The sequence below is a fragment of the Bombus terrestris genome, chromosome 10 (assembly GCF_910591885.1).
Source record: "Bombus terrestris chromosome 10, iyBomTerr1.2, whole genome shotgun sequence".
In the NCBI taxonomy this organism is placed as follows: Eukaryota; Metazoa; Arthropoda; class Insecta; order Hymenoptera; family Apidae; genus Bombus; species Bombus terrestris.
The window spans coordinates 1,441,084-1,468,111 of record NC_063278.1 but is presented as its reverse complement, the minus strand read 5'-3'; the positions used below and the strand labels follow the sequence as shown (position 1 = coordinate 1,468,111).

The 27,028-nt window shown below is 45.5% G+C and overlaps 1 long non-coding RNA gene across 1 annotated transcript in view; it reads left to right on the top strand.

Moving 5' to 3' along the window:
* Nucleotides 1-26,378, top strand: part of LOC125385761 — a 62,673-nt gene extending 36,295 nt beyond the window's left edge. The window contains exon 3 of the long non-coding RNA XR_007225372.1: nt 26,303-26,378. This is a non-coding gene — a long non-coding RNA (uncharacterized LOC125385761). The remainder of the gene's footprint in view (nt 1-26,302) is intronic.
* The last annotated feature ends 650 nt before the right edge of the window (nt 26,379-27,028 follow it).

The following is a 27,028-nucleotide window of genomic DNA, read 5'->3' as shown; positions in this document are numbered from 1 at the left end:
TGGGAAGGGCTCTAATTTTCCTGCGTAAATCGCCGATAATGCATGACGTCATCGTACATCAGACACGCCGTGCTGATTGGGTGCGAGAATTGGAGCCCGCCAATTACCCGGTGACCCGGGCGCGATTTATGGGGTCAGTCGTAACTCATACCGGTCCCTCGTACTCCCTGTACCAGTGGTGGCCCCCTATATTCCATAACTCGACACCCTGTAACCCTCGACGTGACTATAGTTGGATACGTACACGTATAACGGATGCGCAACGTCAAAACGAGACGGACGATTTATTGCGGATTAAGAGTCTCGCGTCTACACGAGCGGAAACAGGGGAAATCGTGAGTTGCGTGAACCTGTTGACGCGACTATATGAAATCCGTTTTCTGTAAAACCGATCTGATCGAAAACCACACGGAAATATATAACGATTTGAAAATTCTGGTCGGTAGAAGTTAAAAAGTATTTACGTAATAAGCGATCGTATGTATGTTAACTTGGATGATATCAAAGTATCATCGTTTACAACGATCAAAGATTCTTTCTTACCTCGCAAATATCGTCATCTTTGCCTTTTCACACGGACCGACTCAGACAACTAAAGCCAGACAACGATCCATCTCGATTCCACGGATTTCGCGGAAATCATCAGCGACTGTGTTTCGCGAGGGTAGACCGGGACCGACTAGAAAGTGCGAGTCGTGCCAGAGCAACAATAGCGCTGCCATGGCAAAGACAGAGCGACAAGAAACTGTCTCTGCCGAGGAAATAATGCCTTCGAATCGTGTCCGGGTCTGGAGTCGCTCTTACGTTCTCGAGTTTATGATCTCTGCGACGAGGCCGTGTCTGCCGAGTGTCTCCGGCTCTTTCTTTCATACAGACAACTCGGACACGTTCGCGACAAAGCGTTTCCACGACACCTTCCACCGTTATCTCTCTCGTCGCGAATGAAGTATGAATTTTCAGAAGTATTGAACGATGACTGGACGCGGTTGCAACGGTGTCGCGGCTTATCGAGTAGCGGAAAAGAGAAAAGTGTTTGAAAAGGTTGGGAGAGGCTGGCTGAACGGCCGCTATTGTATGCCGGCTGTTTCATATTTAACGTTTATTATTATCTTTGGTAACGACTCGCGCTTCATGTACAACGTACGGCCACAGAGAAAGCGAGGAACAAATAATTTCGCACCCAGAGCCAATTTCGTTCCCAGTCAGACTTCTTCTTCGTCTACAGGCGAATGCATTAGCCTGAAAGAAGTATGAGCCGGGTGCTCGAGTTCGAGATCACGAATGCTCGCTGCTTTGAAGTTTCTTCGGTCGCGTTACGTTACTTGGAAGTGGAATGTTTTAACGCTATCGAATAGTATCGTTCGACGCTTCAGAAGTCGTAACGATCAACTCGATTAATTGGAAAATAAAAAAAAGCGATAGCGTGACAAATATGATTTTTTCTTAATTTACAAACTTGAAATTTGCAACTCTTTGTGCTTATGTAATAAATAGACGTACGAAGATAAAACATTTGTTCTCGAAGAACATCGGCCATTATATTTTTGGATACCAGTTGAATATTAATAATACGAGCGACAAAATCGTGAAATTAGGAAAGAGTAGAATCGATCGATTTAATTTTCCACTTATCTAATGTACGATGCAACTTGATTCGCCTACCATTTGTTAAATTTTTAATTGTCACTTTTCCTTCTACAACGATGTTAAGTGCATCTATATGTATTCGAGCATTAGACACGTTTTCATTTTTCCAGCGCGAATTGTTGCGGAGAATGCTGGCAAAGGATGTAATAGCTGTTTGGTTCTCGAGAAATACTTTTTCTTTGGTTTCACTCTGTGAAAGTGGCTTCAATAGGTTTATTGGCGTCGGCACTGCCAGATCGGTTGTCCTGATGAACAGTCAAACGAAGACGTTATCCTACTTCTAGGAACTGTCAGTCCAAGAAACTCTAAGCTTCCGATGGAAAGCCTTGATTTACGGCATTTATGATTTTTTTCCATCGTGCGGCTAGATGTTTTAATAGGAACAGTTAAAAATAACAAATAGCGCTACTCCTGTCTATTATATTTATTATAATGCACAGGAAATTTCATATTTCCAGGCTAAATAGTCGTAGTCATGCGTTTTCACTTTTGTAAATCGAACCATCGCATTTATTCTTCAAAGCGTACTTCGTTATTGTATTTATCGCATCACCTAACACGTCAACTTGCTTCCAATAACGGTCCAACCTGCAATTGAATACTTTCGCTTATTGTTAGACTAATTACATATCTCTTCGCTCCTTTCTAATAATACTTTCGAAATACTTTTTTTCTTTCCTATTGAAACTCAATCTGAATCGAAGACAAATTCAAGCGTCGATCGTGCGAACCTACAAAATCGTGATGTCTGTAGTCCCTGGTTACGGAAGCAAGACCAGGTTATTCCACGTACGAAGCTAAGCAAAACACGTGGAATAAAATTGTATCGTTCGAGATTTCGCTTCGCAAACAATTTTTGGAGTTCGCGTAGATCGGTACACGCGTGCTAGACAAATTTCCAAACTCCAAAATGACGATTCTCGCCTTACTTTGCGCCATAGAATCGTCATGCGTAACACGAACCTAGAACGACGTTGTATAACGATACAATTCGATGACCAGGACACGGAAGACATTTCTAGAGAAACGTGTCGTTCCCCGTTCGATGCCTCGCCTCTGGCATCGCACGAACGAACGCGTAGTCGACCGAATGCGTGTACTCGCGTAAGATGGGCTTGCAGGGTGAAGCTCGGCCGTCGTCGGATCTCAACGCAGGAGTGTCTTGCGCGAGGGAGCATTTTTGCCGCTGGTACGAGTTTACAGGTTGCGCGAAGCGCTGTGCGCGATCGACCAGGCCGCTCGGGCTCGGTGACCGAGGATTCCCCCCGTGTCCCCTCGGACCTGAACGGGCCAGCACGCCCTCCCACTGGCCCCTGGCCCGTGCTGCATCGCGTTGCAGCGCATGGCGTCCTCGTGTGGGCGAAGGGTCATGGGTCGCAGACACACCGCAGTGGCTCTCAGTTGGCCCGGATGCCTCGAGCGCAGGTTCAACCAGGCAACACCGTGCTCTTCTCTCCTCGAATCGTCTTACAGAACGACGAACACGATGTACCGACGATGCATCTGGTATTATATCAAAGTAGGACACGTTCCAAGTAGATTCAGAGAGAAATTGTCTCTTGCGATGGTATTGAATTACGGATGATTAATAATATTGAATTACAGAAAGGATCGTTACGAAGATCCGAGCGCGCAAGAGAGGTCGAGGATCGGACGCGGTACGACGCGAAAAAGGTAACTTACTTGTCAAGAGGATCCAGTTTTGAGAACCCGAACAAGTGTACAGAGAAGCTGAGAAACGCACATGGTCAAAATCGCGCGCGATCCATCGACGAAGCTCGTATGGACAATTTGTATAAGTATACGTAGTACAATGACGTCGCATAAAGCGTACACGCGGGAACGTAGCTCGCGGGTGGAAATCGTACGACACGTCGGGGTCACGGGGAAACCGATACGGTTCGAGGATGGCCTCGGGTGATGCTCTCGCGGAGAATTTCCCCTCTTCTCCCATTCGAAGGATAACGCGAGAAATTGGTTACTTCATTTATGCGAATCTTCGTAATTAACAGCAGTCTCTCTTCTTATCAAACTACAGTTCTATCAGTGTAATCTGACTCAACAATGTTTCGATACTTTAAACTTCGATCTTGAACTTTGCATAAAATAACAAAGTTTCTTGTATATTATACAGACGTTATTAGTTTTTAGCAAATTTTTCATTTGTCATTTTTGTCACGCCACTGCTACCGAGTCAGATAGTCAGTTTTCAAACGCGTGGCACCGTTAGATGTTCTTATCTTCGGCAACTCGCACGGAATCGTCAAGCGTGCTAGTAAGGAACGCAACGAAGAGAGATCACCGGAAGAGAGAATTTTAGAATTCCTCCGAGCACCGATACGGGTTCGTGGTCGAAAACTTATGGCACGAGAGAGGTTGCCGGGCTCCTGTCCTCTCTCGTGCGAAAGGTCACGCTCGGAGGAACTGACCTCTCTCTCTCTCTTTTCTCTACCACCTTACCGGTATCTCACAGCTAAGCTATCCCCTCGCGTAGCTCTTCCTCCCTGCTCTATCCATCCTCCTTGCTTATGGTGGTGGCGATGGTGCTACCCCAACAATTTCGAGCAACGAAGAGTCGACAGATAAAATCTCGGGGCGGACCTCGAGCAAATTGAAAAATTATGCCGACGCGTACGCGACGCGTTTTTGGCGAAGATGCGAGACAATAGGATCGTGAGATAAAAAGGTGAGGACCGTTCAAAAGGGTAACGCCATCGCGGTAGGCGCAGCGCGTACGTACGGGCCGCGAGCCGTATATATCTGCGCCGATCTACGGAAAGGTATATACCCCCGAGGCTCTTGACGGCCTCCGCTGCTCATGCATAAATGCGTCAACGTTGTTTCACTCGGTATCTCCGATCTCTGCGAGTTCCACCAGCCTGTCCGCGTGTATTCCTGCCCGACCACGCTTCTATATCGTTCAGATTTCCGATCAGTGGCGGCCTATCCGTCGACCGTTTCCCAATCTCTCTCTGCCTGAGCTATTAAATCGAAGTCGAGGCGGGTTACTTTCTACGATGATAAATCGCGGGTACTCGCGATCGGTCACCGGTCCGCGCAACCACGGTTCGCGGGTGAAAGGGGCTCGAAAGTACAAATGAAACTTTAATAAGCGAGATTGTACGTCCGCGGCTTTGTTCGCCGTCTAATTGACCGTAAATCTCTCTCGTGCAGCTTGCACGGTAAACAAATAGACGTTTAAATCCGCACGACTGGAACGTTAAATCGGCGTTACTGCTGCTTCCATTTGTCCGACGAGGTCCATTAAACTTCCATTCGAATCTGTTCGCTAGGACGAAATACGAGCGACGCGAGGAACCAGATCACCGCAGGGTTAGATTCTTAAGCTGTTCCCATAACGGTTTACTTCGTCCTGATTTTCTCGGATTCCCTTTGAAGAGCCTAAGTAGCCACGGCCGGTGATCTATTCGTTACCGTTTAGAGGCGCTAGGTGCTCGTAAAGTCTCATCAGAGATCGAATCTAGGCAGCCTGCCAAGTGGAAGAAGTGGTACTGGATGCTCCGCGGGTTAATTCGCGAGTGATGAGCCGCGGTCCTCTGTATCTTTCCTTCCACTCTCTTCTGCACTCCTTTCTCTTTTGCACCAGAGCGAGCCTGTGTTTCTCGTTCGTCCATACGGCGACCACACTCGCCTGTTGCTCGCGAGGCTCGCGAACGTCCGCGGGTTCCCACGGACGGGACCGGGAGGAGTTCTTTCGAGTTTGAAAACACGGCAATCAGTGTAACTGCTTCTGCAGCAGCGCTATGCGTACATACATATGTATATCTTCTGCATCCCGTGCCAAGAACATGCGCGTTCGTCCTTCTTTTCTACGGAGCTCACCGACCACGATGTCGTTTGCCCATGTTGCTAACCAGCGTTTTTGTCGGTAGACGCTGATTGCGCGTTTCGACGTCCCTTGCGACGTCCCGCCCCTCCACGACTACGAGAAATCCACTTGCTAGAACGTTGATCATGTTGCGAAGTCTTTGAATTCGTTTGGAGTGCATCGAAGAAGGAATTGATTTGTGCCGAAGGATTTGTAACGGAATAGTAATAGATTGCTCGGGGAGAAATCGAGTTTACGTGGATTAAATCGATTTTAGCTGGATCGATGCTAGAAATCACAAAAGCGTTAGAAGCAAGTTAATGTTAAACTTTGTCGAAATCTTCCAGTTACTTTTGTTTTCATCGTACTAGTTTAATATACAAATATTTTGATATTAAAAATCGATACGGAACTGACGATGATTATTCCTGCGACGACAGTCGCCTACGCTAGTCTCGATACTCTGAACGCTTCTTACGAATTCGATCGAAACTTTCCAGAGAACACGATGAGATTCCCCCGTTCATCCCTAATTATCGAATCTCCTCAGCCATCGTTACTTCCTTCCGTCACCAGTCATTCCCAATAACGCAACCCTTTCATTTCCATCCTCGAACGCACTCTCTTCCAGGAAACTTATACACGCAAAGAATCAAAGTAGCCCTACAGTCTACGCATGATGCGCGCGATTAAAAGTCGGAAAACGATCGTTCCACGCGTCTCCCTCCTGTGTACAGGATGTGAAAATGTTAGAAGGTGGCGGAAGTCTTCCCTATCGCGGAGCACGTCCGAATGAATCATTCTCCAGCGATCGAGGTGTATATCGGCCTGGTCTCCCATGACGAGCCGGGTGACTAAGTCACCGCCTTGTGACGCGGAGGCCAATATACCGTGTATCGGCTTGGCGTAGTATCTCGATGGCGCAACTCAGCCTTTATTCTCGGCTGCGTTACACGCGACTCAATCTCCGCCGATGTAAAATCAGACGAGCGGCAGAAACACGCACACAGGTGATGTCGTGCCGATACGAAGGTGTATGCGGTGTCCGAACGTGCACCACGGTGGCTCGTACAGTCTCGTCCGCGCGTGGGTGGAGACCTTCCAGTCGGATAGCCAGGAAATACGCGGTGGTAGGCCGTAATCGAATCGCCGGATAATTAGTCGATAGCCGCTGGTGTCACTCGTATATCTAGCAGCGAATTGGTATGTGCCAATGTTGGTAACGTGCACTATGGACACGTAAATAAGCAAGGGCCTCGCGGATCTGAACGCGCCACGGAACGATCGATATCGACGGCGATCGTATCGAGGCAGCGCGCGGGCGGCCAGTAAATGCCGATAAGGCGAGAACTAGCTCGTATGTTTCCGCTTCGCGGCTCGACCCAAAGCGATCCACCACCTTCTCGAGCGTGTTACACTCGTGGTCACCGTGGTTGCTTCGGAGATCGATCGACCGATGGATGCGAATCGTGGGAATTTGGAGACTTAGGTTTACAGAAATGCGCCTGTTTACAGAAATTTGCGCTTTCATCGATAGAAACGAAATTACTTGATTAAATAAATGAAATCTGAACATGGATTTTTGCTGTATTTATTAAACGTTACAACGAGTATACATTCTTCGCATTCTGGTACTTTTTAATTTTCTGCATATACGCGAATGTTTAAAGTCCAGCGATGATTTTTGAGAATTGGGTAATTTATGGAAAAACAAATTTTTATTTCACGCATTGAAACGAACGCGATAAAATTTCAGTGCTTGTAGTAAAAGAAAGTCGTCTAATAGCAAGCGAAGCACGATGACATCTTTCGATGGATTCGATTGGAAATACATGGGAACGAGAAAGGTGTAAAAGCGACCGGACGTTGCTAGCCTCGTCGGAGGCTCCTACTTTATAGACATCGAAGAGACAATGGGTCGTCGATAGAAAATGAAATTACGCTCTCGCGGGACAGCTCATCGAGAGCTGGGCTCCGGCGTCGATCGGAGCGGTGGCGAAATAGCTGATGCACACGCGCGACGACATAATGCGAGGCCGGGCAGCGAGGCGACACACGTAGGTAAACGATCGTTTGTCCTCCCACCTCTCGATTGTCGTCTCGAAGCGTTGCATCCTTGCGGCTGCGAAACACCGCCGCGACCCTCCTCGATGGAGATGAAGAAGGTGGAGGTGGAGGTGGGTGCCCTCGGCTCTCCGTTGAGTAATTGGAACACGATCTCTGTCATCCCCCGCTGACCCTAAATGGTCAGCGGAAACGAGCTCACCCCGCCAGGTAGGAAGCCACCGTGACGCGTTGCCCAATCGCCATTGTTAGATTATGCGGATTCAGACGCAGATGGACCATCGGGGTCTAGTAGCTGGCTCGAGCGTGTCTGTGTCTACGTCGGACGATAGGTCGGTTTGCGCTTTATTGTCCTCCCACGATGATTTATGCTGATACCATCTGGACATCGCGCGTAGATGAGACTCAACGTAGGGTGGGAGTCGGTATTTTTCCCTATTTCTGGCACTGCCTCGGTGTGGAGAATTTTGGGTGTTTCAGTAGGATCGTTGAAGGTAATTGGTCGTCGCTATCGAGTAATTTTGATACTAATTTTATCTTCTTCGCGATCGAATTAAAAATTTCGTACTAATTAAAATTCGATGCTCGAACATCGTTAGTTTTCTCTCCGATCGTGTTCCTCAACAGGTAGCTGTCTATCGCTCGCAGCGGTCGATATTTCGTCGATGGCCAAAGAGGTCGCGGTCGTTTTCGAGATTGTGGCGTCGCAGGAACCAACCTAACCGCGGGACGAGCGTGTTACGAGGTAATAAAAGGGAAAGCCGCGCGAATTGGCCTCCAATTAAAGAGACCGATTTACACGTCGAAAAATATTGGCCGTAAAACGTCGTTACGCGTTACGTCGCGTTGCGTCAACGTTTAATGACGATCCCTCGTCTGCTGGTCTCGTACTCCTCGACAAACGGAAGACGAGGCTGAAATAAAAATCTCGATAATGAAAAAGAGACGTATTCACGATAAATTAAACAAGCGAGAAAAGATCGTCGAACAAAACGACGGCGTTTTTATGTAAGCGATATATTTTTTCCTCCTCGTTCGTTTTCTCTGTTCGCCGTGTCGTAAAACATTCGCGTAACACGAGCGGAATGCGAAGTTTCTTTCGAAGAATTATTTCGAATTTCGCAAGATGGCCCGCGTCTGTTGCTTTTTCGTGGAACGCGTTGTGTCTGGTCTCGTCTCGGGGGATCGAGCATAACGGCGAGAGTCGCCCACGCCGTTTCCAGCCATGATCAAGGAACAATGTATAACAGTTTCTTCATGGTTGTCTCGTCAAATCAAGTATTAGTCATCTGCCAGGAACGAGATTCAGTGAATGTATGTACGTTCGCCGCGCGCCTCCTCGAACCGCGGCCCCTGGTTTCCGGTTTCCATTCCCTTTCCTGTGAATCTCACCGTCGAGAGAGCCGTGGCTGTTGCAAGATGATCGCAACACCGGAGCGATTCAATCGCGGGCGTGTATATTAGATTTTCTCATTGATTCTGCTCGAGGTGCAAATGTCTTCGATCGATAAATTGCGGGGTGTCCAAGATGATACGTTGGGAAGGGTGTTACCGAGATGTTTCTACGTATTACTAATTATCGTTTTAAAGCGCTTAAGTAGAATAAACAGGGAAACGATAGGAATTTTTGTAGAACTCGATGTAAAGGTGTATGTAGTACTTGGTTCGTGTTGTTCGATGTAATTTGTTACAAGTGCGCGTAATAATTACGTGGAAATATTAAATGACGGCTGTTTTCAACATCGTAGGCGTCGGCACACACGAATTATCCTCGGTTCGTTCTACTCCCATGCTCGTCAGATTCGAATTCTTCGAACCTTTCGTGTGAGAATATCTTCGAGTGGTTATTCGTAGAAAGTTAGTTACCGATCCGCAAAGTGTGCAATTGATTTGAGACACCGAGAGATTTCTGTTGTGTGCTTACGTTCTCTCTCGAATGTCGTACCGAGAGCTGTATCAACTATTTCGCTCGATGATATTGATCGAATCAAGTTCGACTCCGTCGAATGCACAATTTCAATTTCCACACACGTCTCGCAACGCAACACACGCTTCACCATAAAACAACTACCTTTGTATAACTTTATAAGCCCTCGTCCCTCTTCACCTCCAATAAATCAGCCAAAATTCTCGACTGCTCGGGACAATCGAACGATTCGTAGCTATCTTGCAACCCGATTCAAAACTCACCGATACCCTCGATCACACACGTACGCGAACACACAGCTACACACCTGACATAGTATCCGCGAGGGTGAAACTTCCAAACGAGTCTGACTTGTCGACGCATACATCAAGCGAATCTTATCGGGCGGATCGTCTGGTTGTTACGCGCGAGTCGGACATTTTTCACCTTTGACCGGAGAAAACGAGGCGAGAGAGCGGTGGCCCACCCGCGGTTGACTCCTTCGGACGACGAACGCCTTCGACTCTCGCTCGATCCCTTCTGCGCGAGCGGAGAGGGTGCTCGGTCTCGAACGAAGGGTATCGATCGCGAGCTATCGTTCGCGGGCTGACAGTGTGCGGCCAAGAGATATATATCTCAGGCGGCGGGAGTGGCGCGGGGTTCACGCGGGGGTAACTCAATTTGTAGTTACAAACGAGCATAATATGATAATGCTGGCCGCGCTCGCCCGGTTCGACGATATTCCTGCCCCGTCCCCCGCTTTGTTAGCAAGCCTCTACGCTCGGATACGCTTCCCTCCAGCTGCGCGCTGTCATTTGTTCACGTCTGTCAATACGTCACTGATCGGTACACCGGAGTGCCTCGTTGGGCACCGGGATGCCCCGTCAAGGCCAATCTTGTGGCACGAATTTTCAAGCGCGAGCGTGAAATTCGGTGGGGGATCGTTTCTGGGCTTACGAGGTCGCCACGAATGCTTCCTACGGCCGGCGATCCACAGGTGGATACTAAATTGAGTTTGCCTGATCAGATACTGTCGTAAGTTACTTTTTCGAATTGTTTGTTTCAATCGAAGATCGAAGTTATTACGATGAAAATGTTGATCTATGTTGCTCCTGGTTAGTCGGAATAACGATAACTTTTTGTTAGAGTGCGGCAAAAATTGGTATTGTTTCGATCGCAAGTAGACATCGATCGTGATACTCTATCGTAATTCTAATTTACTCGTTTAAAGCACATCCCGATGATTGATGTTATCTACGAAAGTTTGTACAAATACGATCACGATTCATTTGTCGTGTTCCTGTAATGGTCCTATAACTAATCTTGCCTGTGAAACACTTTCAACATCGAGATTGAATTTACCATCTACACCGTCACTGACAATTCCCGTATATTTCCAATTGCTGATAAACAGGTACACACGATACAATGTCAAATCTATTCACACACGATACTTGAACAAACAACCGAAAGAGACGGCCAATCTACGCAGATATATGCTGCGTAAAGAACGATCTATGAAATCAGCATATATCCACGGTTAATCAATCGAAAGCAAACATTCGCTGTACGGAGACGGATCGTCGGAGATGATCGCAAAATAGCGCTAATAGCGCGTGTAATGCGCGAGACTGCCGCGAGCCGCGGGAAAAAGGGGGCTTGCTTTTACGTATAAATCACGCGGGGCGCGTGTATCCGCGCGCGATTGTATCGGACCCCGCCGCGATTCGAAAGTACTTACAACGCCTGTCAAATTGGTTAAACGGTTAATAATACGCGGCGTGGTACTACTTTTCCGCTTGTTTGTTGCCTCTCTGGCTTTCTTCGCGATTTCGCCGGAGCCGTGGTCCGCCGCCGGCCACTACGCCATCGTGCGTATGATTTAAGGCGCATCGTAAATAGATAATAATAAATCGGCATCGTGGCGTCCATTTACTTCGGGACCAATTTGTTAGAATCGTTCGGCCTGGCGACCCGAATATATACACTAGGACGCCATCCGGCTATTTTTCATCCGGCCAGGCCCCTGATTTATTTTGGCACGAACGAAACGGCGCGCTGCGCCCTGGGCAAATTATGCGAATCCACTCCGGCGATGCGCTTGTAATCCCGCGGGATCTCGTAGGTGCCCGGCCCTTCATAACGAGAGACGACGTTACTTGTGCTTGTCTTTGACGCGAGAGATCATGACGATTGAAGATCGCGCGTAAAGAACACGAACATTGCGGGGTAAGGATACGATAAGACACGTTTCTTTTATCTTCACGGAGAAGCAGTTTCAACATTAAGAATTTGTTACGTTCTTGGTTCTACATTATTGGTACTAGAATCGATAGAGGTGACAAAATGACCGTTTTTTAGGTCCGTAAGAATTCATTTTTGGCAATTCGAATGATTTTCTTGTGAAATATATGGATAAGTTTTGAGCTTGAAAGATTTCTGATATTTCAGAAATATGTAGACGAATCGTTGTTGAAGGAATTTCAAACGTTTGACTTACTGAATGATTATGTGACGTAATAGAGACATTGCTAAGTATTCTAGAATTTTCTTTCACTATTTGTGAGTTTATATCGTTTTTCTAAAATTTAACGAGCTGTTCGTAATGCGTTAAAGCGAACGTCATTAAAAATCACGCGAAAGGATACTGAAAGCAACTCTGATTTCGCTCTCTATAGAATCGGAAAGTGAACAGGTGGCCGGCTCGATGTTTGCTTTTTTAATGCCTCGATAATATTCCTTTATCATCGGTTAAACCTCTCTGACACGTGTGTCAATCCCATCCGCCTTGTTAAGTGTTTCGTAAGCTGTGGTGTAATTTGAGTTCTTAAGCAAAATGCTAAATATCAGCTGTCAACTGGTTTTCGTATCTTCGATCTTCGCCTATCCACAGCAGTTTATTAAAATTAATATACGGTTTTAACTCATTATTTAATTCCTTGGTCATTTAAGATATCTTCTTTTACCAGAAAAAAACAAGAACGAAAAAAGAAAGAAAAATATATACTAAAGATAAAATCATTTAATACATTAACTTCTGTGCATGAATGCCACCGAAAATTTATAACCTTACCTAATATCAACGATTTTTTCCTGCTCGAACCACAACCTCTCATTTCCTCTTAAGATAATTAATGATTCCCATCGAGTGTCCAGTTGGAAGCATTCTTCGACGCCAATTAACGCGTCCAGCTGTCAATTTCACGAGGGCGTCGTTCTTAGAAAGCGTATGCTATATACCGCACAAAGAAGAAAACTGTTTACAATTCCAACTTCTACTCAATCATCAAGCATTCTTTGTGAAAACAAAGATTCGACTTTTGCCATTCAGTTCGTTTCTCGAAACGCTTCCTGGGGCCTTCTTCTTGCTTTCTGGTTGGAAATCGATGATCCGCGGCTGTCAAGTTATTAGCACCTCCGTGGCCGCTCGTTATCATTATCGGCTGACATCGGTGGAAAGATTTTAATTCGAGATTTCACCGCTTGGCCACTCGAGGCCGCCGTACAAGGAAGCAATCACGGTGAAACGTTAAAATTGACACGGGTCGCGAAACCCCGACGATAGCTGCACCGAGAATAGAGACGCACCGGCGCGACTTGCCACGCAGCATCCTTCTTCATTACAATCGGAGGATCGAGCACCGTCTTTTCGATCCTCGTCGATCGTTTGACACGACTTCGCCAGAGTCGTACCTCTCCGCGCGAGAGACCGAGCCAAGATTAATCCTTTTAGAAAACTGCCAATCGAGATAATGGAACGTCTCACGCGTCGACTTTCAGATTCGCCGGCAGCGCGTTATGTGTAACGACGGTGAAATTTTCATTCGTCTATTCTATTCTATGCCGTCTATACGTTTGTAATATACAGGGTGTTGCCTGAAATTGGGTCAAATTATTATGAAAATTGTATTAGATGAACTTAAATCGAAATAGGCGAAAATTTCATTGAGTTAATTTAAATTGCATCAGTTTTGCTTTTTCGTATTAAGCGATTTAATTTTTTAACATTTTTTGGCTCGATGGTTGCCACAACCTTTAAAAAACATTGCGCTTCCTATCTCTACGAAACAGAAATTTCGTACTGATTCCATTGGTCGTAGAAAATACGCTTCAAATTTATCATAGATTTATACGGTATATTTTCGGAATGCTCCTCAATCGTTTCATATGGTGTGTCGCGTGATACACGGGGAAATGTTTCAAAAACTTCAAAGTCACATTTTTTCTCAAATTGACCCATATATCGTTTTACTATTGTAGTTTCTTATTCTCTTAAAGAAAAGTAAAGAGTTAAAAAATACATACTTTCAGTTAGAGAAGTAAAGCCGATATATTCGGCAGGTCATTATCAGAAACTATTTGATCTAGCCATTCAATTTTAACTTTCAAATATAATTTCCTTCTTTTTTCTACCATAGAACTATAACTTTTGTCCAGTTGCATGGAACACCGTGTATATCGTTACATAGGTATTTTCCGTTTGTTCCTCCGTGTTTGTTGTTAGCGAAGGAAACGCAAGGCGACGTTCGTAACAGGCAGACAGCATCGCGCTTTGGATGCTTTAGAGTTTACGGCGATTGACGCGAGGTTCGACTACTTCGTTACACATCGTTAAGTCGAGCTCCTGGCTTCCAGGCGCTTTCACGAGAGCGCCGCGCCGTTTAACCAGCAGCCTCGATACGTGAAATCTTATCGTCGTAAACAAATCATCTGTCGATGAGGGTCTCGCTCCTGTTGCCGGTATATTGGTGTTCGCCGTTCAACTCAATTATCCGCGAGACGTCGATTTCGGATTGCGAATAAATGGTGTTGGATACCGCCGTTGTGATTGACTTGAAAGCGTTGCGTAGATGAAAGTAGTATGTCAAAGTGGTTCCAGAATTTATTAATTTTCTTCCATCAGCTCGTAGATTATGTTAGTTAGAAAACGTTAGGGTCAAAGCGCAACAGTCTGAGAGTTTAAAGGTGGACAATTTTCTTCCTAGACTAATATTCTTATCGTTAGAAGAATCAAAGACGATATTTTACTCGCGATTTAAGGATTAACGAATCAATTACAAGTTCTAACGTATCCGTTCAGCGAACATCACGGATACAACAACGAATAAAATAGCCTGTATACTTTGATTTACTTTTCCAATCTTCCAGCGCTACGCCAGCCATTTGTAACGCACCTTGCGGTCGCTCTCCCGTCTTGGTACACAGGAAGACCTTTAACAAGAGAAAAGACAGGGGAACGGTGTGTATCTTTGTAACAGTTACGAGCGGTGTACGCGTTATAATCTGAAACGCGGGGCCGCGATGTAGCCGCGACTCTCTCTAATAAAGTTGTCGCGAGTGGGTTTCACATTGTGCTGTCGGTGGGGGCATTAAAAGGAAGAAGCACGGTACCCGTCTGTACGACAGTATCCAAACCCTGGGCTTACATGGTGGAAACGCATTTATAGGATCGTCTTGCTTTATGGCGTCTCATTTCGTCGCTGATGACCGTCCACGTTGCTTGACGAGTCTCGTACGGCCCGCAGATTCTCATCCCTCTGCACCGACGATAAGAAAAGGGTACAAGATTCTGGATGAGAGTTTCTCTTCAAGCGCTTGGTTTACCGAAGCAAATTGCTGGGTGTAATTGACACCTTGATCGGTCGAGGTTCAGGCGAAGATGTTTGAAATTTATCGTAGATTGGTGTAATTGTGGTTTCAGCATGTTGCGATATAATTTGGAGAGCTGCTGATTGTAAGTAATAACGTTTCGAGCAGAATATTTTTTCGCTTTTCGTTCTTTAGAATTCTAATTATTCGGAATACTTATCGGATCAAATATCATAATTATTAGAAAAGTAAAATATTTGAGCGATCGAAGTACAGTTTTTCGCTACCTTATTTCGTCGGATTGCGAGATCGACCACTGCTAAATAAACATCTTCAATTTCAATAACGTCGATTATAAATGCACGGATCACGAATCTTGAACGCTATGAAACTCGCATTCTATAAATGAAAACCGTACAATGCCTCTGAAGAACTGCAAACGATCTGCGAAAAGATACGGAGAAGGATGGACGGAATTGTATTGAGACGTGATCGGTCGGGGGTTAATACGAGCCTCAAAGGAGGCTCTTAATTGGTTCCTCTAATCGAGGAGGTTGCAACAACAGTACCAGAAGTCGATATTTTCTTTGGCGTTTCATCGAGAGCGAAACGAGAAGCGGTGCTCTCTGTAAGTATCGTTATAACGAGTTCACGATCGCTCAGCCGGATCGTTAGAAACAATCGGTAGGTCTATCGATCATGTTACGACCAGCAGTTCGTCTATCAATCATTTTACAGACCAAGAAGTCGTTGAACGGATCGTTTCGATAGGAGAAACAGCTTCGGGCTGCGCCGACAACCTTCGCGAATTGTCGTGGCTCTTGCAACGTTAATGGCGAATTATTTGTCACCTTTCCTTTTTTTCTTAATTTATCACCGACCCGCCAAGTTCCCCAAGTTCGACTCGTTCTCCGATCGACGTGCGTATCCGAGGTCGACGTGGGTTAAGGAGAAATTTTTAGTGGAATTATTTACGATCGAACTCTTACGAGTGCTTCTTCTTCCTTAATTAGACATCGACTCGTAGAAGACGGCGAGACGTTAGAAAGTGTACGACAGTCACAATAAACGTCTGATTGCTTCACGACCTGTAAAATCCTCCGGGATGGCGGATCCCCGAGAAATTAGCGTCGTTAACGAAAATAGAATCTATAATAATTTCAAGCGGAGGGAAAATTAGGTTATTGGTAGATTTTGTTTGCGTTTTCGGGTTAAGAGGTTCTTCTTCGTGAAAGATCGAAAGGGAAAGCGAAAACTTGTCTTCGAGCAATTTGACTCTCAATTTTTTGCTTCGTATTTATCGTAAAAAGTTTCCTTTGTCATCCGTCTTTAAGCCTCGGCCAACCTAGACATCTTTGAATTTTTATATTTCAATCTCACTCTCGTTTTAGAAAATACTTTTCACTTAAGAAGACGTATCTTGCTCAAATCGTGATCCTTTTTACATTTAAAATTTAAAATAATCTTAAAAATCGAAAGATCCGAGTAAACTGCGCATTTTCCCATTTGTACCGATATTCTGATGGTTGAAAGAAGCTCGGTGACGCGCAGAACGAGTCCTATTATCAGTGGGGGCGTAAAATGACGGCCGATCGAGGAGGCAAATCGCCACCTTCGTCGAGCGATAATTCATTGTGGGTCCGGTCGCGGATTCTCGTCTCATTTTCGCCACACGGGGTCCTCGATCACGCCTAACGGCACCGCATCGGCGTAAATACGTTACGTAATTAATTTCGCGCAAACCACGCGGCACGGCCGGTGCGGTATTAATATTTATAGCGGTGCATTAACCCCGAGGATATGTTTTATGCGCCGCCGCGCGGCACGGCGTATCGTTCCGTGGCGAACGAGCCTCGCCGTCTACCGGCAAAAATCGCTCGACGCCGTTGCGAACGAGAAGAAAGGCTCACGATACACTTGGGCCAAAAGAGGAAGGAGAAAGAGGACGCGATTACAGGGGTCGAACACCGGGTGAAAATATCGATAGGGGGTCAGCGCGAGGTTAGTTAGCGCACTTTCTATTTCCCTGTTCTTTCACGGGCTCTCTGCTTCTCCTCTTTCGTCGTTTGACTCATCTCTCCTATGCTAAACGTTTCTCTCGATGCTCGTCCAGCGTAGGCGTGGATACTGTGTGAAACCTCGTGGCGAGTCCACAGTCCACACGGTGGACCACTGACTGCGCACAATTAGGCCTGGGCGCAGAACGAATTCATCTTCGTTGGATGCGCGAGACTCCGGCCAGTTCGGCACGATCGATTATCAATCATTCTACCGCGGTCCACGATCTTCGAGATGCGCGCACGCTCGCAGCAAAAAAGTAGAACCTGGTGTTAGGGGCCCGGATCAGGCGAGTGGTATGTACAACGGGCGCGAGAGAGGCCGCAGGGTGTATCCACCCCCGCAGCAGAGTGTTCGTCGGCTTTCGACGTTTCCTGATGGACGTTTCCAGTGCCCCGCGGCAACGCACGCCGCGATTGGGATAAAGTGGCTGTCGGGATTTATAATGATGGGCCCCGCGCGCTCGCTGAATTTTATCGAGTGCCCCGGAAACTCGATACACCGCACCGTGATTTATCGAGGCGTCCACTTTCGTGCGGTATACCGAGCCGTTTGGGACCTTTCACAGTTACCATTTGGCGATGTTACATCGACAAGATGGATTACGCGATGGTGTTTTAATTTGAATCTTGAAATTTACCGGCTTTTATCAGGATGGTCGAACGTATTGGATTTCGTATAAAATCCTCTGTGCGTGGCAAATCTCAGTTAATCGGACATTAACTAAAATTCGTCTAATGGAAATATACCGAAGGGGAATACGAATAAAAATTCTAGCGTTTAACTCTTGCTCGATATAATTGGCAATTAGGCAACGAAACGGACGAAGATTCAAACGAATTTATTTTTCGATTGAGAAAACAGCAGAGTAACGGTTCGGCGTTAACATTTATGACGGGCTTTCCACTCGCTGATATTTTCCAACGTGGCATGGAAAACATGGAAGACGATTACGCGTAACGTCGCACGCGCATTGACTTGATTAATGGCGTCTTTCCAAGTATACAGAAAAATCTGACTATATAAATGTAAATTAGATAAATAGTGAGCGGTCGCAATCCTACAGGTTGGAGGAGTAATCCTTGAGAAATCGTGCTTCTTCGTAGCTTCGTGGTGCGAAACTCGTTGCATCTCGAGAGGAAAAATAGAGGGGAGGAAATAGAATACATGTAACGAACTACCATTGTACGGAGGATTAACGTCACACGATCGTGGAATAGAGACAAGTTGATTACCGTTCGTAAATTCAATATCGTTAGTTTTATGCTAAATGAATAAATCTCGTATATCTACTTATTCCCAACTGAGAACTAAGTTTACACTGTCCAATCTGTAACTGATCGAGCCACTGGATAATAGATAGCTAATATCCAAATGCTAATCTCTATATTTAGAAATATCGAATGTATCGGAACTAGTTAGGTTGCCTATTTCTTAAAAATTTCTCGTATTTAAGAATACTTATATTTAACAGCGTCGCTCTCCTCGCTTATTTTCCACATCTCTATCCTTCTTTCTTTGAAATCCGTTGTTCCAAACTTCGTATCTTTCGCGTCATTTAACAGTCAGCGTGCCATTTCTGGTGTTTTGTGCAAGGCGCCGTGCCGTCTTTAGCGTTTTTGTGTTAGATTGCGCGTACCTTGTGCAGCCTACCGTTAATTTCGTGCACGATCGCTTCGACACACTACGCGTCAGTTCGTCGTTGACATTAGCGCCGTAACGATCACCCTGCTCTTTAAATGGTAAAAAATTCTCGCTACGCGTAGTCGTGGGAAACTTCTTCCGTTGATCGATATTTAAGTTTGATCATAGATCAATAGACGGCTTTTTATGCGCTATATCACGATCACCACCTGAATTCTTCCTCAGGAGCCTGAACAGGATCGTTCCCGACGATCGGGTTTTCTACAAACTAAAAAATTACACTTCACGCTTTCCTATTCCAACCAAATAGCAAAACAAAGTATTTAAAAAGCTATTTATATTTTAACAAATTCTATCGAAATATCCAACATCCATTCTGGGTGATAGATTCGAGGAGAACTGCAGGGTTAAAAATATTTGTATGTGAAACTACATACTACTGCAACTTCTAAAATCTATTTAAAGCCACGGTATAGTTATCCAGCATGCAACGATTCTAAGATAGAACTGCTACAAAAATCGTACCATCATATCCAACCGAGATAATAACCCATAAATAATCTTCCTTCTCTAAAACGTAGCTCGTGTAACAAAAAAACAGATGGAAGAGACAAACGTCCATCTATTTCTGTGGACGACGCGTGAATTAATCCTGGCGAAATGATCCCCGTATCGGTAGCTTTGTGCCCGGTTGTAATCACCTGCTGGCCAAGTTAGAATGCATTTACGTAAGTAAACGACACGCGGATTGGCCGCGTGCCCGCGAGCTACGAGCGAACGAGAGAAAGAGAGAAAATCGGGGATAGGATAACACGGTGGAGAAGAGCGTCGTGCCGATGTCATTGTACCGGTTGATTTATAGCCAGTTTGCTCCGCGTACCGTCGCCGTTGGAAAATCGTTTGCGTTGCGCAAAATTTAATAAAGCAATCCACGCATCGACATCGCATCGGTTCCCCGTAATCTTTCCTCGTCGGACGTGGATCCGTGGGGATCGATGAAAGCTACGGGTCTCTCTGATAATTGCGAGTCTGATAATTGCGTAACAACGACGGATTCAACGTTTCGTCTCCGATGTGATCGTCTTAGGAAAAAGTAGCGTGTTCGCTGGAACGAATGGAAGATTCTCTTATGTCTGGTGTAGGTATGTAACATTGGGGAACGGCATCGATGTTGCGTCGCTGTTCTCTGATAAACACGTTGCCGATGTTTCTAGCGTGGCGCGGCGTGGCGATCGATAAATGCGAGAGAGGGCGGTGGTGGAACGTATACACAGTCTCATTGAAGTGGAATGCACGTGTAACGAGATTCGAACTCAGGTGAGTTTGTCAATGCTGTCGAAATGTTTTAGGTAGGTAATTTTCTGTTTCTTCCTTTTTAAGCTATTTTCTATCTTCTGTTTCTATACTTTAATCGTTTAAAATCGAGAAAGAGCAGCGGTAGAATATATATATTTTTGTGGAATTTGAATCCATATGTTAGAATAATTCAAACATCGATACACGTCGGATGAAAAGCTGATTATATTATATTCAATTTTGTACTGTTTGATTTATTAAATTTACTGTTAAGATGAAATCGTTATTTGATTTAAGAGAAATTAGAAGATCGTTGAATATGCACTGTTCATAAGCAGCAACAATAAAGCGGTAGATTTAGGTTCTCCTTGTATCATTTAATTTCTTCAACCTGTTCCTTGTATTACTTCTGGGAATCGGTACGAACATTCTCATGTAGACTAGGTTAACTAGTACATTTAGGTGAACTAGGTAATTCGAGTATATATGATGCATCCGGTGCACCGGTTGCATTCAGTTCACTATAACATCTTTGGTGCATAACATAGATTATATACATTAGTTGCACCAGGTACATCAAGTGCATTAAATGCATTAGCAAGAGAATCAAACGTCTAGGTTGCATCAAGTGACCCAATTGGATCAGTTACATTATGTCTGCATCTGATATTCAAATGGATCAGATTACGTTTTAACTTAACCGATTCATATTCAACACCTAAATTCTCTTCAAGAACGATTCATAATATTTTGATAAAATTTTTCGGATAAAGTTTCAGAGATTAAGAAGTCAAGAATTTATTTTCACTGGTACATGTTACGAACATCTTCGTTCAAATAGATAATCGTCGAAATCAACATCGAAAGTTCGAAGAATTTTCCTAAAAATTCCTTGTATCCTTATCTCGTTCGTATAAAGGACTCTTTCGCACATCTACAAATCCATTCGACCTTTCCGAGTTCACCAATACCTCGACAACGTCCATTAGGTCACCTGTCGGCGATAAATGTAGGTAAATCGGTAGGACGAAAGGTACGACTGGCCGGTAGTCGCGTAATGGGTCCGCGCGAAACATCGATAGAGTCGTTGTTGTCGCCGACGCCGCTCAACAAACAGTGATAATAGTCAGGATTAATAAATCCTCTTTTCTACGGCCATCAATCGCCGCGCGGCTCGCCACGGATTGTTAACACGTTCCTACCTCAACATCCACGATAGAAATATCACTCTCCCAGGCGAGATACGGTAGGTGCGAGTTTCGTCTTTTTCTTCTTCTTCTTCTTCTTCTTCTTCTTCTCCTTCTTCTTCTTCTTCTTCTTCTTCTTCCTGCACCTCCTCCTCGTCTTCTTCGATAATCCGCGTTTAGACGCGATAGTGGTAGTCGTCCGCGGCTCCTAGCAGTCCTAACACGCGGACGTTCCTCGCTTGACAAATGATCGTCGGCCATTCGATTCGTACGCTTTCTATGCTCGAAGCCCCGTGGCCGCGTCGTACGGTGTGTTCAACTGTGACGCAATCGGTGAAACGAAACGAAACACGACAATGACGCCTCCACCTTCGCCGACACCCGTTTCACACCTTACACTGCAGTCTCACTACCTTATCTCGTGTACGTATACTGCGGGGGTGAGAGTAGAAGCGTGGCAAACCATCGACTATATTACGTATCATTCGAACAGACCGAGTAACACGAATAACCAACCGCGCAGTCAGCGATGAAATATTCTCGTGGGGTGGGGTAGCCGGCTACGGTGAAATTACGGCTAAGGTGGAGTTGTTTGAGTCAGGATATCCGAATCGATTGATCGATTGATCTTGCAATTTGTCGAATTTGGTTATCAACTGTTTTGTTAAGTTACATCATCTACATCGATGAAAATATACCGCTTATAGTATGAAGTATATCGTATATTACGTTGACAGTGTGGCGGCCATAATTTTCTCTTAAGGTATAATTTCTACACATCGAAGGGAAAGACGTGTGTGCAATGTTGGATTAATTCTCGGCTATAATTATCCTTATAAATTCATTCATCGTGTGCGTATTACTTTATTTCTGGGAATTATTTGATTTATTTTATATCTCCTCGCTGTCTCAAATAACCCTACCTTACCATATCGTGGGGAACGTTTTTCTAGACATTCGCCTACCTCTGAAATACACGATATCCCGACACGAAAATACAGCAGAGTAGCTCGTTTGATTATACGATCAGGGACGAACGACGAATAGGGTTCCATTAAAAAGTTGTCAGAAGCTCTTCTGCATCCCGGTGTAATTCGACATTGCCGCCGGTGATGTCACTGATTGTTGACGTTTTTCTTGTCAAAATCACAGCTTCTGTACGCGCGTAATTTCACGAAACGAAGCGATATAATAATGTTCGGCGAAAACGCCTGCCGGGACGATTTGCATACAGGCTGGTCGTTATCCAGGGACCAAGGGCCAAGAACGCGGGGGCGGAGTCTCCAATTTTGCGCGAACGGCTCATCCGGTCCAGTCGGAGGAGGGCCTTCGGGCCTCGTAATCGCGGTGGCAAAAAAGTTATTACGTTTTTTGTCGGTCGTTCAAGATTAAAAACGGCCGGTAGCGTTGTAATTGCGAGCGACGGTGGCGCCGCTCCCGGTGGCTGCTACCGGACATCGGTACGGAGGGCGAGGTTCTTTCTTTTCCCCCGTGCTCTCCCAGGCAAACGGAATATCATTCCGCGAGGACGACTCCGAGCGGATCCCCCGGGCACGACCGCGCAAATTACAGGCCATGCCGAGAGCTAGCTTCTGTGGAGGGAGCCGATGGATACGCGCCGAGAACGTGCCGCGGAAGTTGCATTCGCGTCGTCGGATGTCGCGGAGAATCCTGGATTTCTATCTCGTTGGTAAATTTGGTAAATATCTAATCGATAACAGGAATATTCTCTGGCGTGGTAAATTTTAAATTTAGATAGATAGGTATATCGGATTCTAAAGTTATCTCGAGTTTTCACGAAGCTACAAGCGTAATCTTGCCCGATTATGTAAATAACATTTAGTTGCTGAACGAACGTGTCACGAAGAACTCCGTCGAAAGCTGTTACGTCGCTTGATTTGTATCTTTGGTTGGTCGAGTCTATCGAAAATAAGTCCTAAACAGTTTCTTAAGGCCAGAACAATATCTACGCTTCGTCAAGTATAATCGTTTAATGCCTCGGATACCGCTATTGCGTACAAGCGTTCTATTCAAAGAAAGGAGTTAATTTTAACCTGTACCATTTCCATACTATTTTTACACCAGCCGCACAGAATACCTTTGCACTCTTTGCTATTGATAGGGTTAATCAGGAAGCAGGATCAACATCGCGGCACGCGAGAACAGCGCGACGCTTCTCTTGGCCCGTATCGGCTGCGATCGTCATTCCAGTCAACCAGCGGGCGGGCAATGTAAGTCGCGTTTATTTCAGGATTATCATCGTTCGATCGACGATCCCTCCATCGTAATTCCGCGCGCATGATCTCGCCGCGATTGTCCGCGCGACCCGCTGGCTCTGGGACAACAGGCGAAAGGGGAAAGAGAAAGACGGCAGTAACAGCTGTTGAAAAGACAAGAACAGGGATGAAGAAGGAACACAGAGGGTGGGAGGTCGTGGCGCGGCGGCTGAAAAGAAACGGCAAATTTTCACCGGGGCTCGTTGTTGCCCCGCTCTTTTACGTAATATGATTTTCAATTGCACACGCCCATCACGTATCACGCCGCCTTTCTATTCATATAATCTTGGACGAGAGGAGCGTGTGCAGGAGCGGGGCAAGGCGCGTTCGATTATCGAAGCTGCAGCGAGAGAGGAGGCGCGAGGCTACGAACGCTCGCGCGGCCATAATACCAACATAGACCGGCTTCTTAGTAGGTATGCATTATAATGCATCTACAATGCACAAGCGGCGCGGTGCACATCAAAGCCAACTACGTGAGCGACTACGTAGCCGTGTACGGGCAATAGCTAGGGAGAGCCAATGCTGCCGATACCAGAATACCGCCTAATGGCCGACCGATCCATCCGCCTCCGATGCTATTCTTCCCCGCGCGCTCCGCTTTTCCGTGACTTCCTTTCTTCCCGATACTCGCTGAATTCCACGCTACGAGCAAGGTTCGCGGGTAAAGTTGTCGACGCTGTTAGATCGTCTCGAAGCTGGCTTCCGAGTGTTTGGCCCTCCGGTGATCGATCAAAGGTTGCGTGGTCGATGATCCGTGGCGTATGCAAAGACTGGATAGAAACGAAGACGCACCTCCGCGAAGCTGCGAGACCGCTTCTTAACGTTAAACGAAAGTTAAGAAAAGTTGCGATTGGTGGAGCGATGTAAGTTATGTTCGAACGCGTCGATAGTCGAGAGTATTCGTAATTGGTTTTGTTGGGTAAGGAGAGACGGGATTAAGTGGATGAATTGTCAGAACAGAGCGTCTTGACGATAGAATCGCTTCTAGGATCAAGTTTAAATAAGATGTATGGCTCGAAATGGTTACATCGAGGCTTGTTTTCGCTTGGCCAGTTGTCTTAAAGGGATCGGCAAAATGTAATAGCAAAATTTTCGTTTCTAGAAAAACGAGAAAAGACAAACACGATATGTATAGCTGTATAGTGATATTAAGAAAGAATAGAGTCGATCGTATAAAAAGTTACTCGCGGGATCCTATTTTCTTCAAGAACGAACCATTACCCTGGAAAATTTCATAAGAATTCCCTTTCAATCTCTTCGCAGCAAATCGAGTCATCGACAGGTCGCATATCTCGAATGACAGACTCTGTAGGGATCGCTGTTGTCCCTGGACGGAGGTGCGTCCGCTCGAGGCTGAGTAAGAAAAGATCAAAGCCCGACGGGCCTGTTACGCGGCGGGATCGCCCACAGACGGAAGAGCCGCGGCGTCGAAGCGAGACGAACTCTCGATAACGCTCGCAGTCGCGAGACGGAGACGAGAACAAAGGGGATCTCGATCCGCGCGCCCAGTGACCCAATACCATGCGTACCGATCGACGCTGGGAAATGCTCGACAGAAACGATCCCGCGGAATTCGCAGACGAGCACGCCGACGTGCGCCACGATCCACGCCGGGCGAATCTCCATCGTGGCGCAGTCGATTCAATCAGAGAAGTGGCGCCATGCGGCAAGGAAGGGGGATGATGCTCGAGCAAAGATACAAAAGAGGAAGAGGTACGAAAAGAGAAAGAGATAGCTACGTCCATGTAAAGGAGAGAGAGACAGGGTTTCAGACGCGTTGGCGTTTGGCTTCATAATACGGTAGCGGCGTATCGAAGCGATAGATGCAAGGGAAACTCGGATGAAACTTTGTAGTCTTGAAGAATGGCCAACAATAGCGGATAGGTACTTTTTTTCGCTCTAAAAGCTATCACCGTTGCGAATGAGAGACAAATTTTGCTAATAAAAATTGTACGTACGATGTAATAAAAATTGTAATAAAAAAAACGGCTATATGAAAATATAAACATAGGTCAAAAGTGGAGAGATAGTTAAACGCCAGACAATGTTAATCTAACAGAGTACCGTGACTTTTTTCAAGTTTGATAATCGTTTAAAAACACTGTGAGACGTACGGGAGCAACAATCACGAACAAAAAATGAATAAAAAGAAAGGGTAGAAGAGGTTGGAGAAGGGAACTGAAACAAACGAATGAAATAACAATCCGTTCCAGCGGATGGATCGTTCCAGGCGGCGTGTGCTAACTAATGGCATTCAAAATTAGTCGTACCAGCGGCGAAATTATTGGAATCCGATTTACAAAAGGGCGGTGGATGGCGATGGACGCGTTGCGGACCAAAGTTCCTCGGCGAACGCACGGCCCACGGTAGCCAGGGCCGTTCCTCGCGACCGCAATTGCAGAGCCCTCCCGGCTTCGATATTAGTTTTCGACGTCTCACGTCTCTAACCTCTCGTCTTTCTCGAGATCCTCCTCCCTAGGCCGATCCATCGTCGCGAAAACGTTTAACTGGTTATTACGGTTACAGAGCGTGCGCGTATCCTTGCGATAATCTATATTCGGTCTTGTTTTTCCGTCTCGTGAGAGGTTAGTCTCGATGTTTCATCCATTTGTAGAGTGGTATGGGTTAGGTTGGTTTTCGCGTTCTCCGTTTTGCTTTCGTTTGTTCGAAGCAAGTTACAGAGTCCCCTCCGGTCGATTTCGCGGTAATAACGTCGAATGTAATCTTCTAGGGGCAGTCGGAATCCGGAGCCCAGCAATCAGTCTACTGCGCCTTTTCTATTCATTTATTTGTTCTGTTGCAGAACGGTGGCTGAGTGGGAGGCACGAGAGGGACGATGAGATTGATATTGAAACTAGGAGAGGCTCATCGACCGGTGAGTAGCAATTTGTGTTAATTCGTATTTGTGTTTTTTAATATCTAATTTCAACGTCCCTCAATTTTTTTATCGAAACGTGTAAAGACCAAATTGCGATAACTAATTGCGTTTTCCGAAAATTTCTTAATTTTAATATCGTCTAGTATTGAGTTCCAGTGTTTTATTTTTGGTATACTTTAATTTCGTCTCTCAGTTTAAAAATATTCTACTTTATTCCATATTCTGAATTTTATCCGATACCGATAAAGATTATCGATAGTTCGTATTATACGAAACATAGAATATGGTCTAAATATACCTAACCTCACCCATATCTAACCCAAATTACTGCCTTCTGTCACCTTTGACCCAACGATACAAACCACTCAACGATAAAAATAATTATCTCCGTTGGTGAAAATCTCCACTAATCAATGAGAATCCGATGTTACGACAGGATTTACCAACTCCCATTTATCAAACTCTTCATTAACTTACTTCTTATCGGTTCGAGTGACGGATTCAAAAGAAGCCAGCATAAACCAATGATTGACTCGTAACCCACTTGATCGTACACAGTCGATACATCACAGGTTTCCTCGGACGGTTAATTAGAAATCAAAACTACTCACGTGGTTAATGATTCTTCCGCGTCGCGCTAAATTCGTTTCA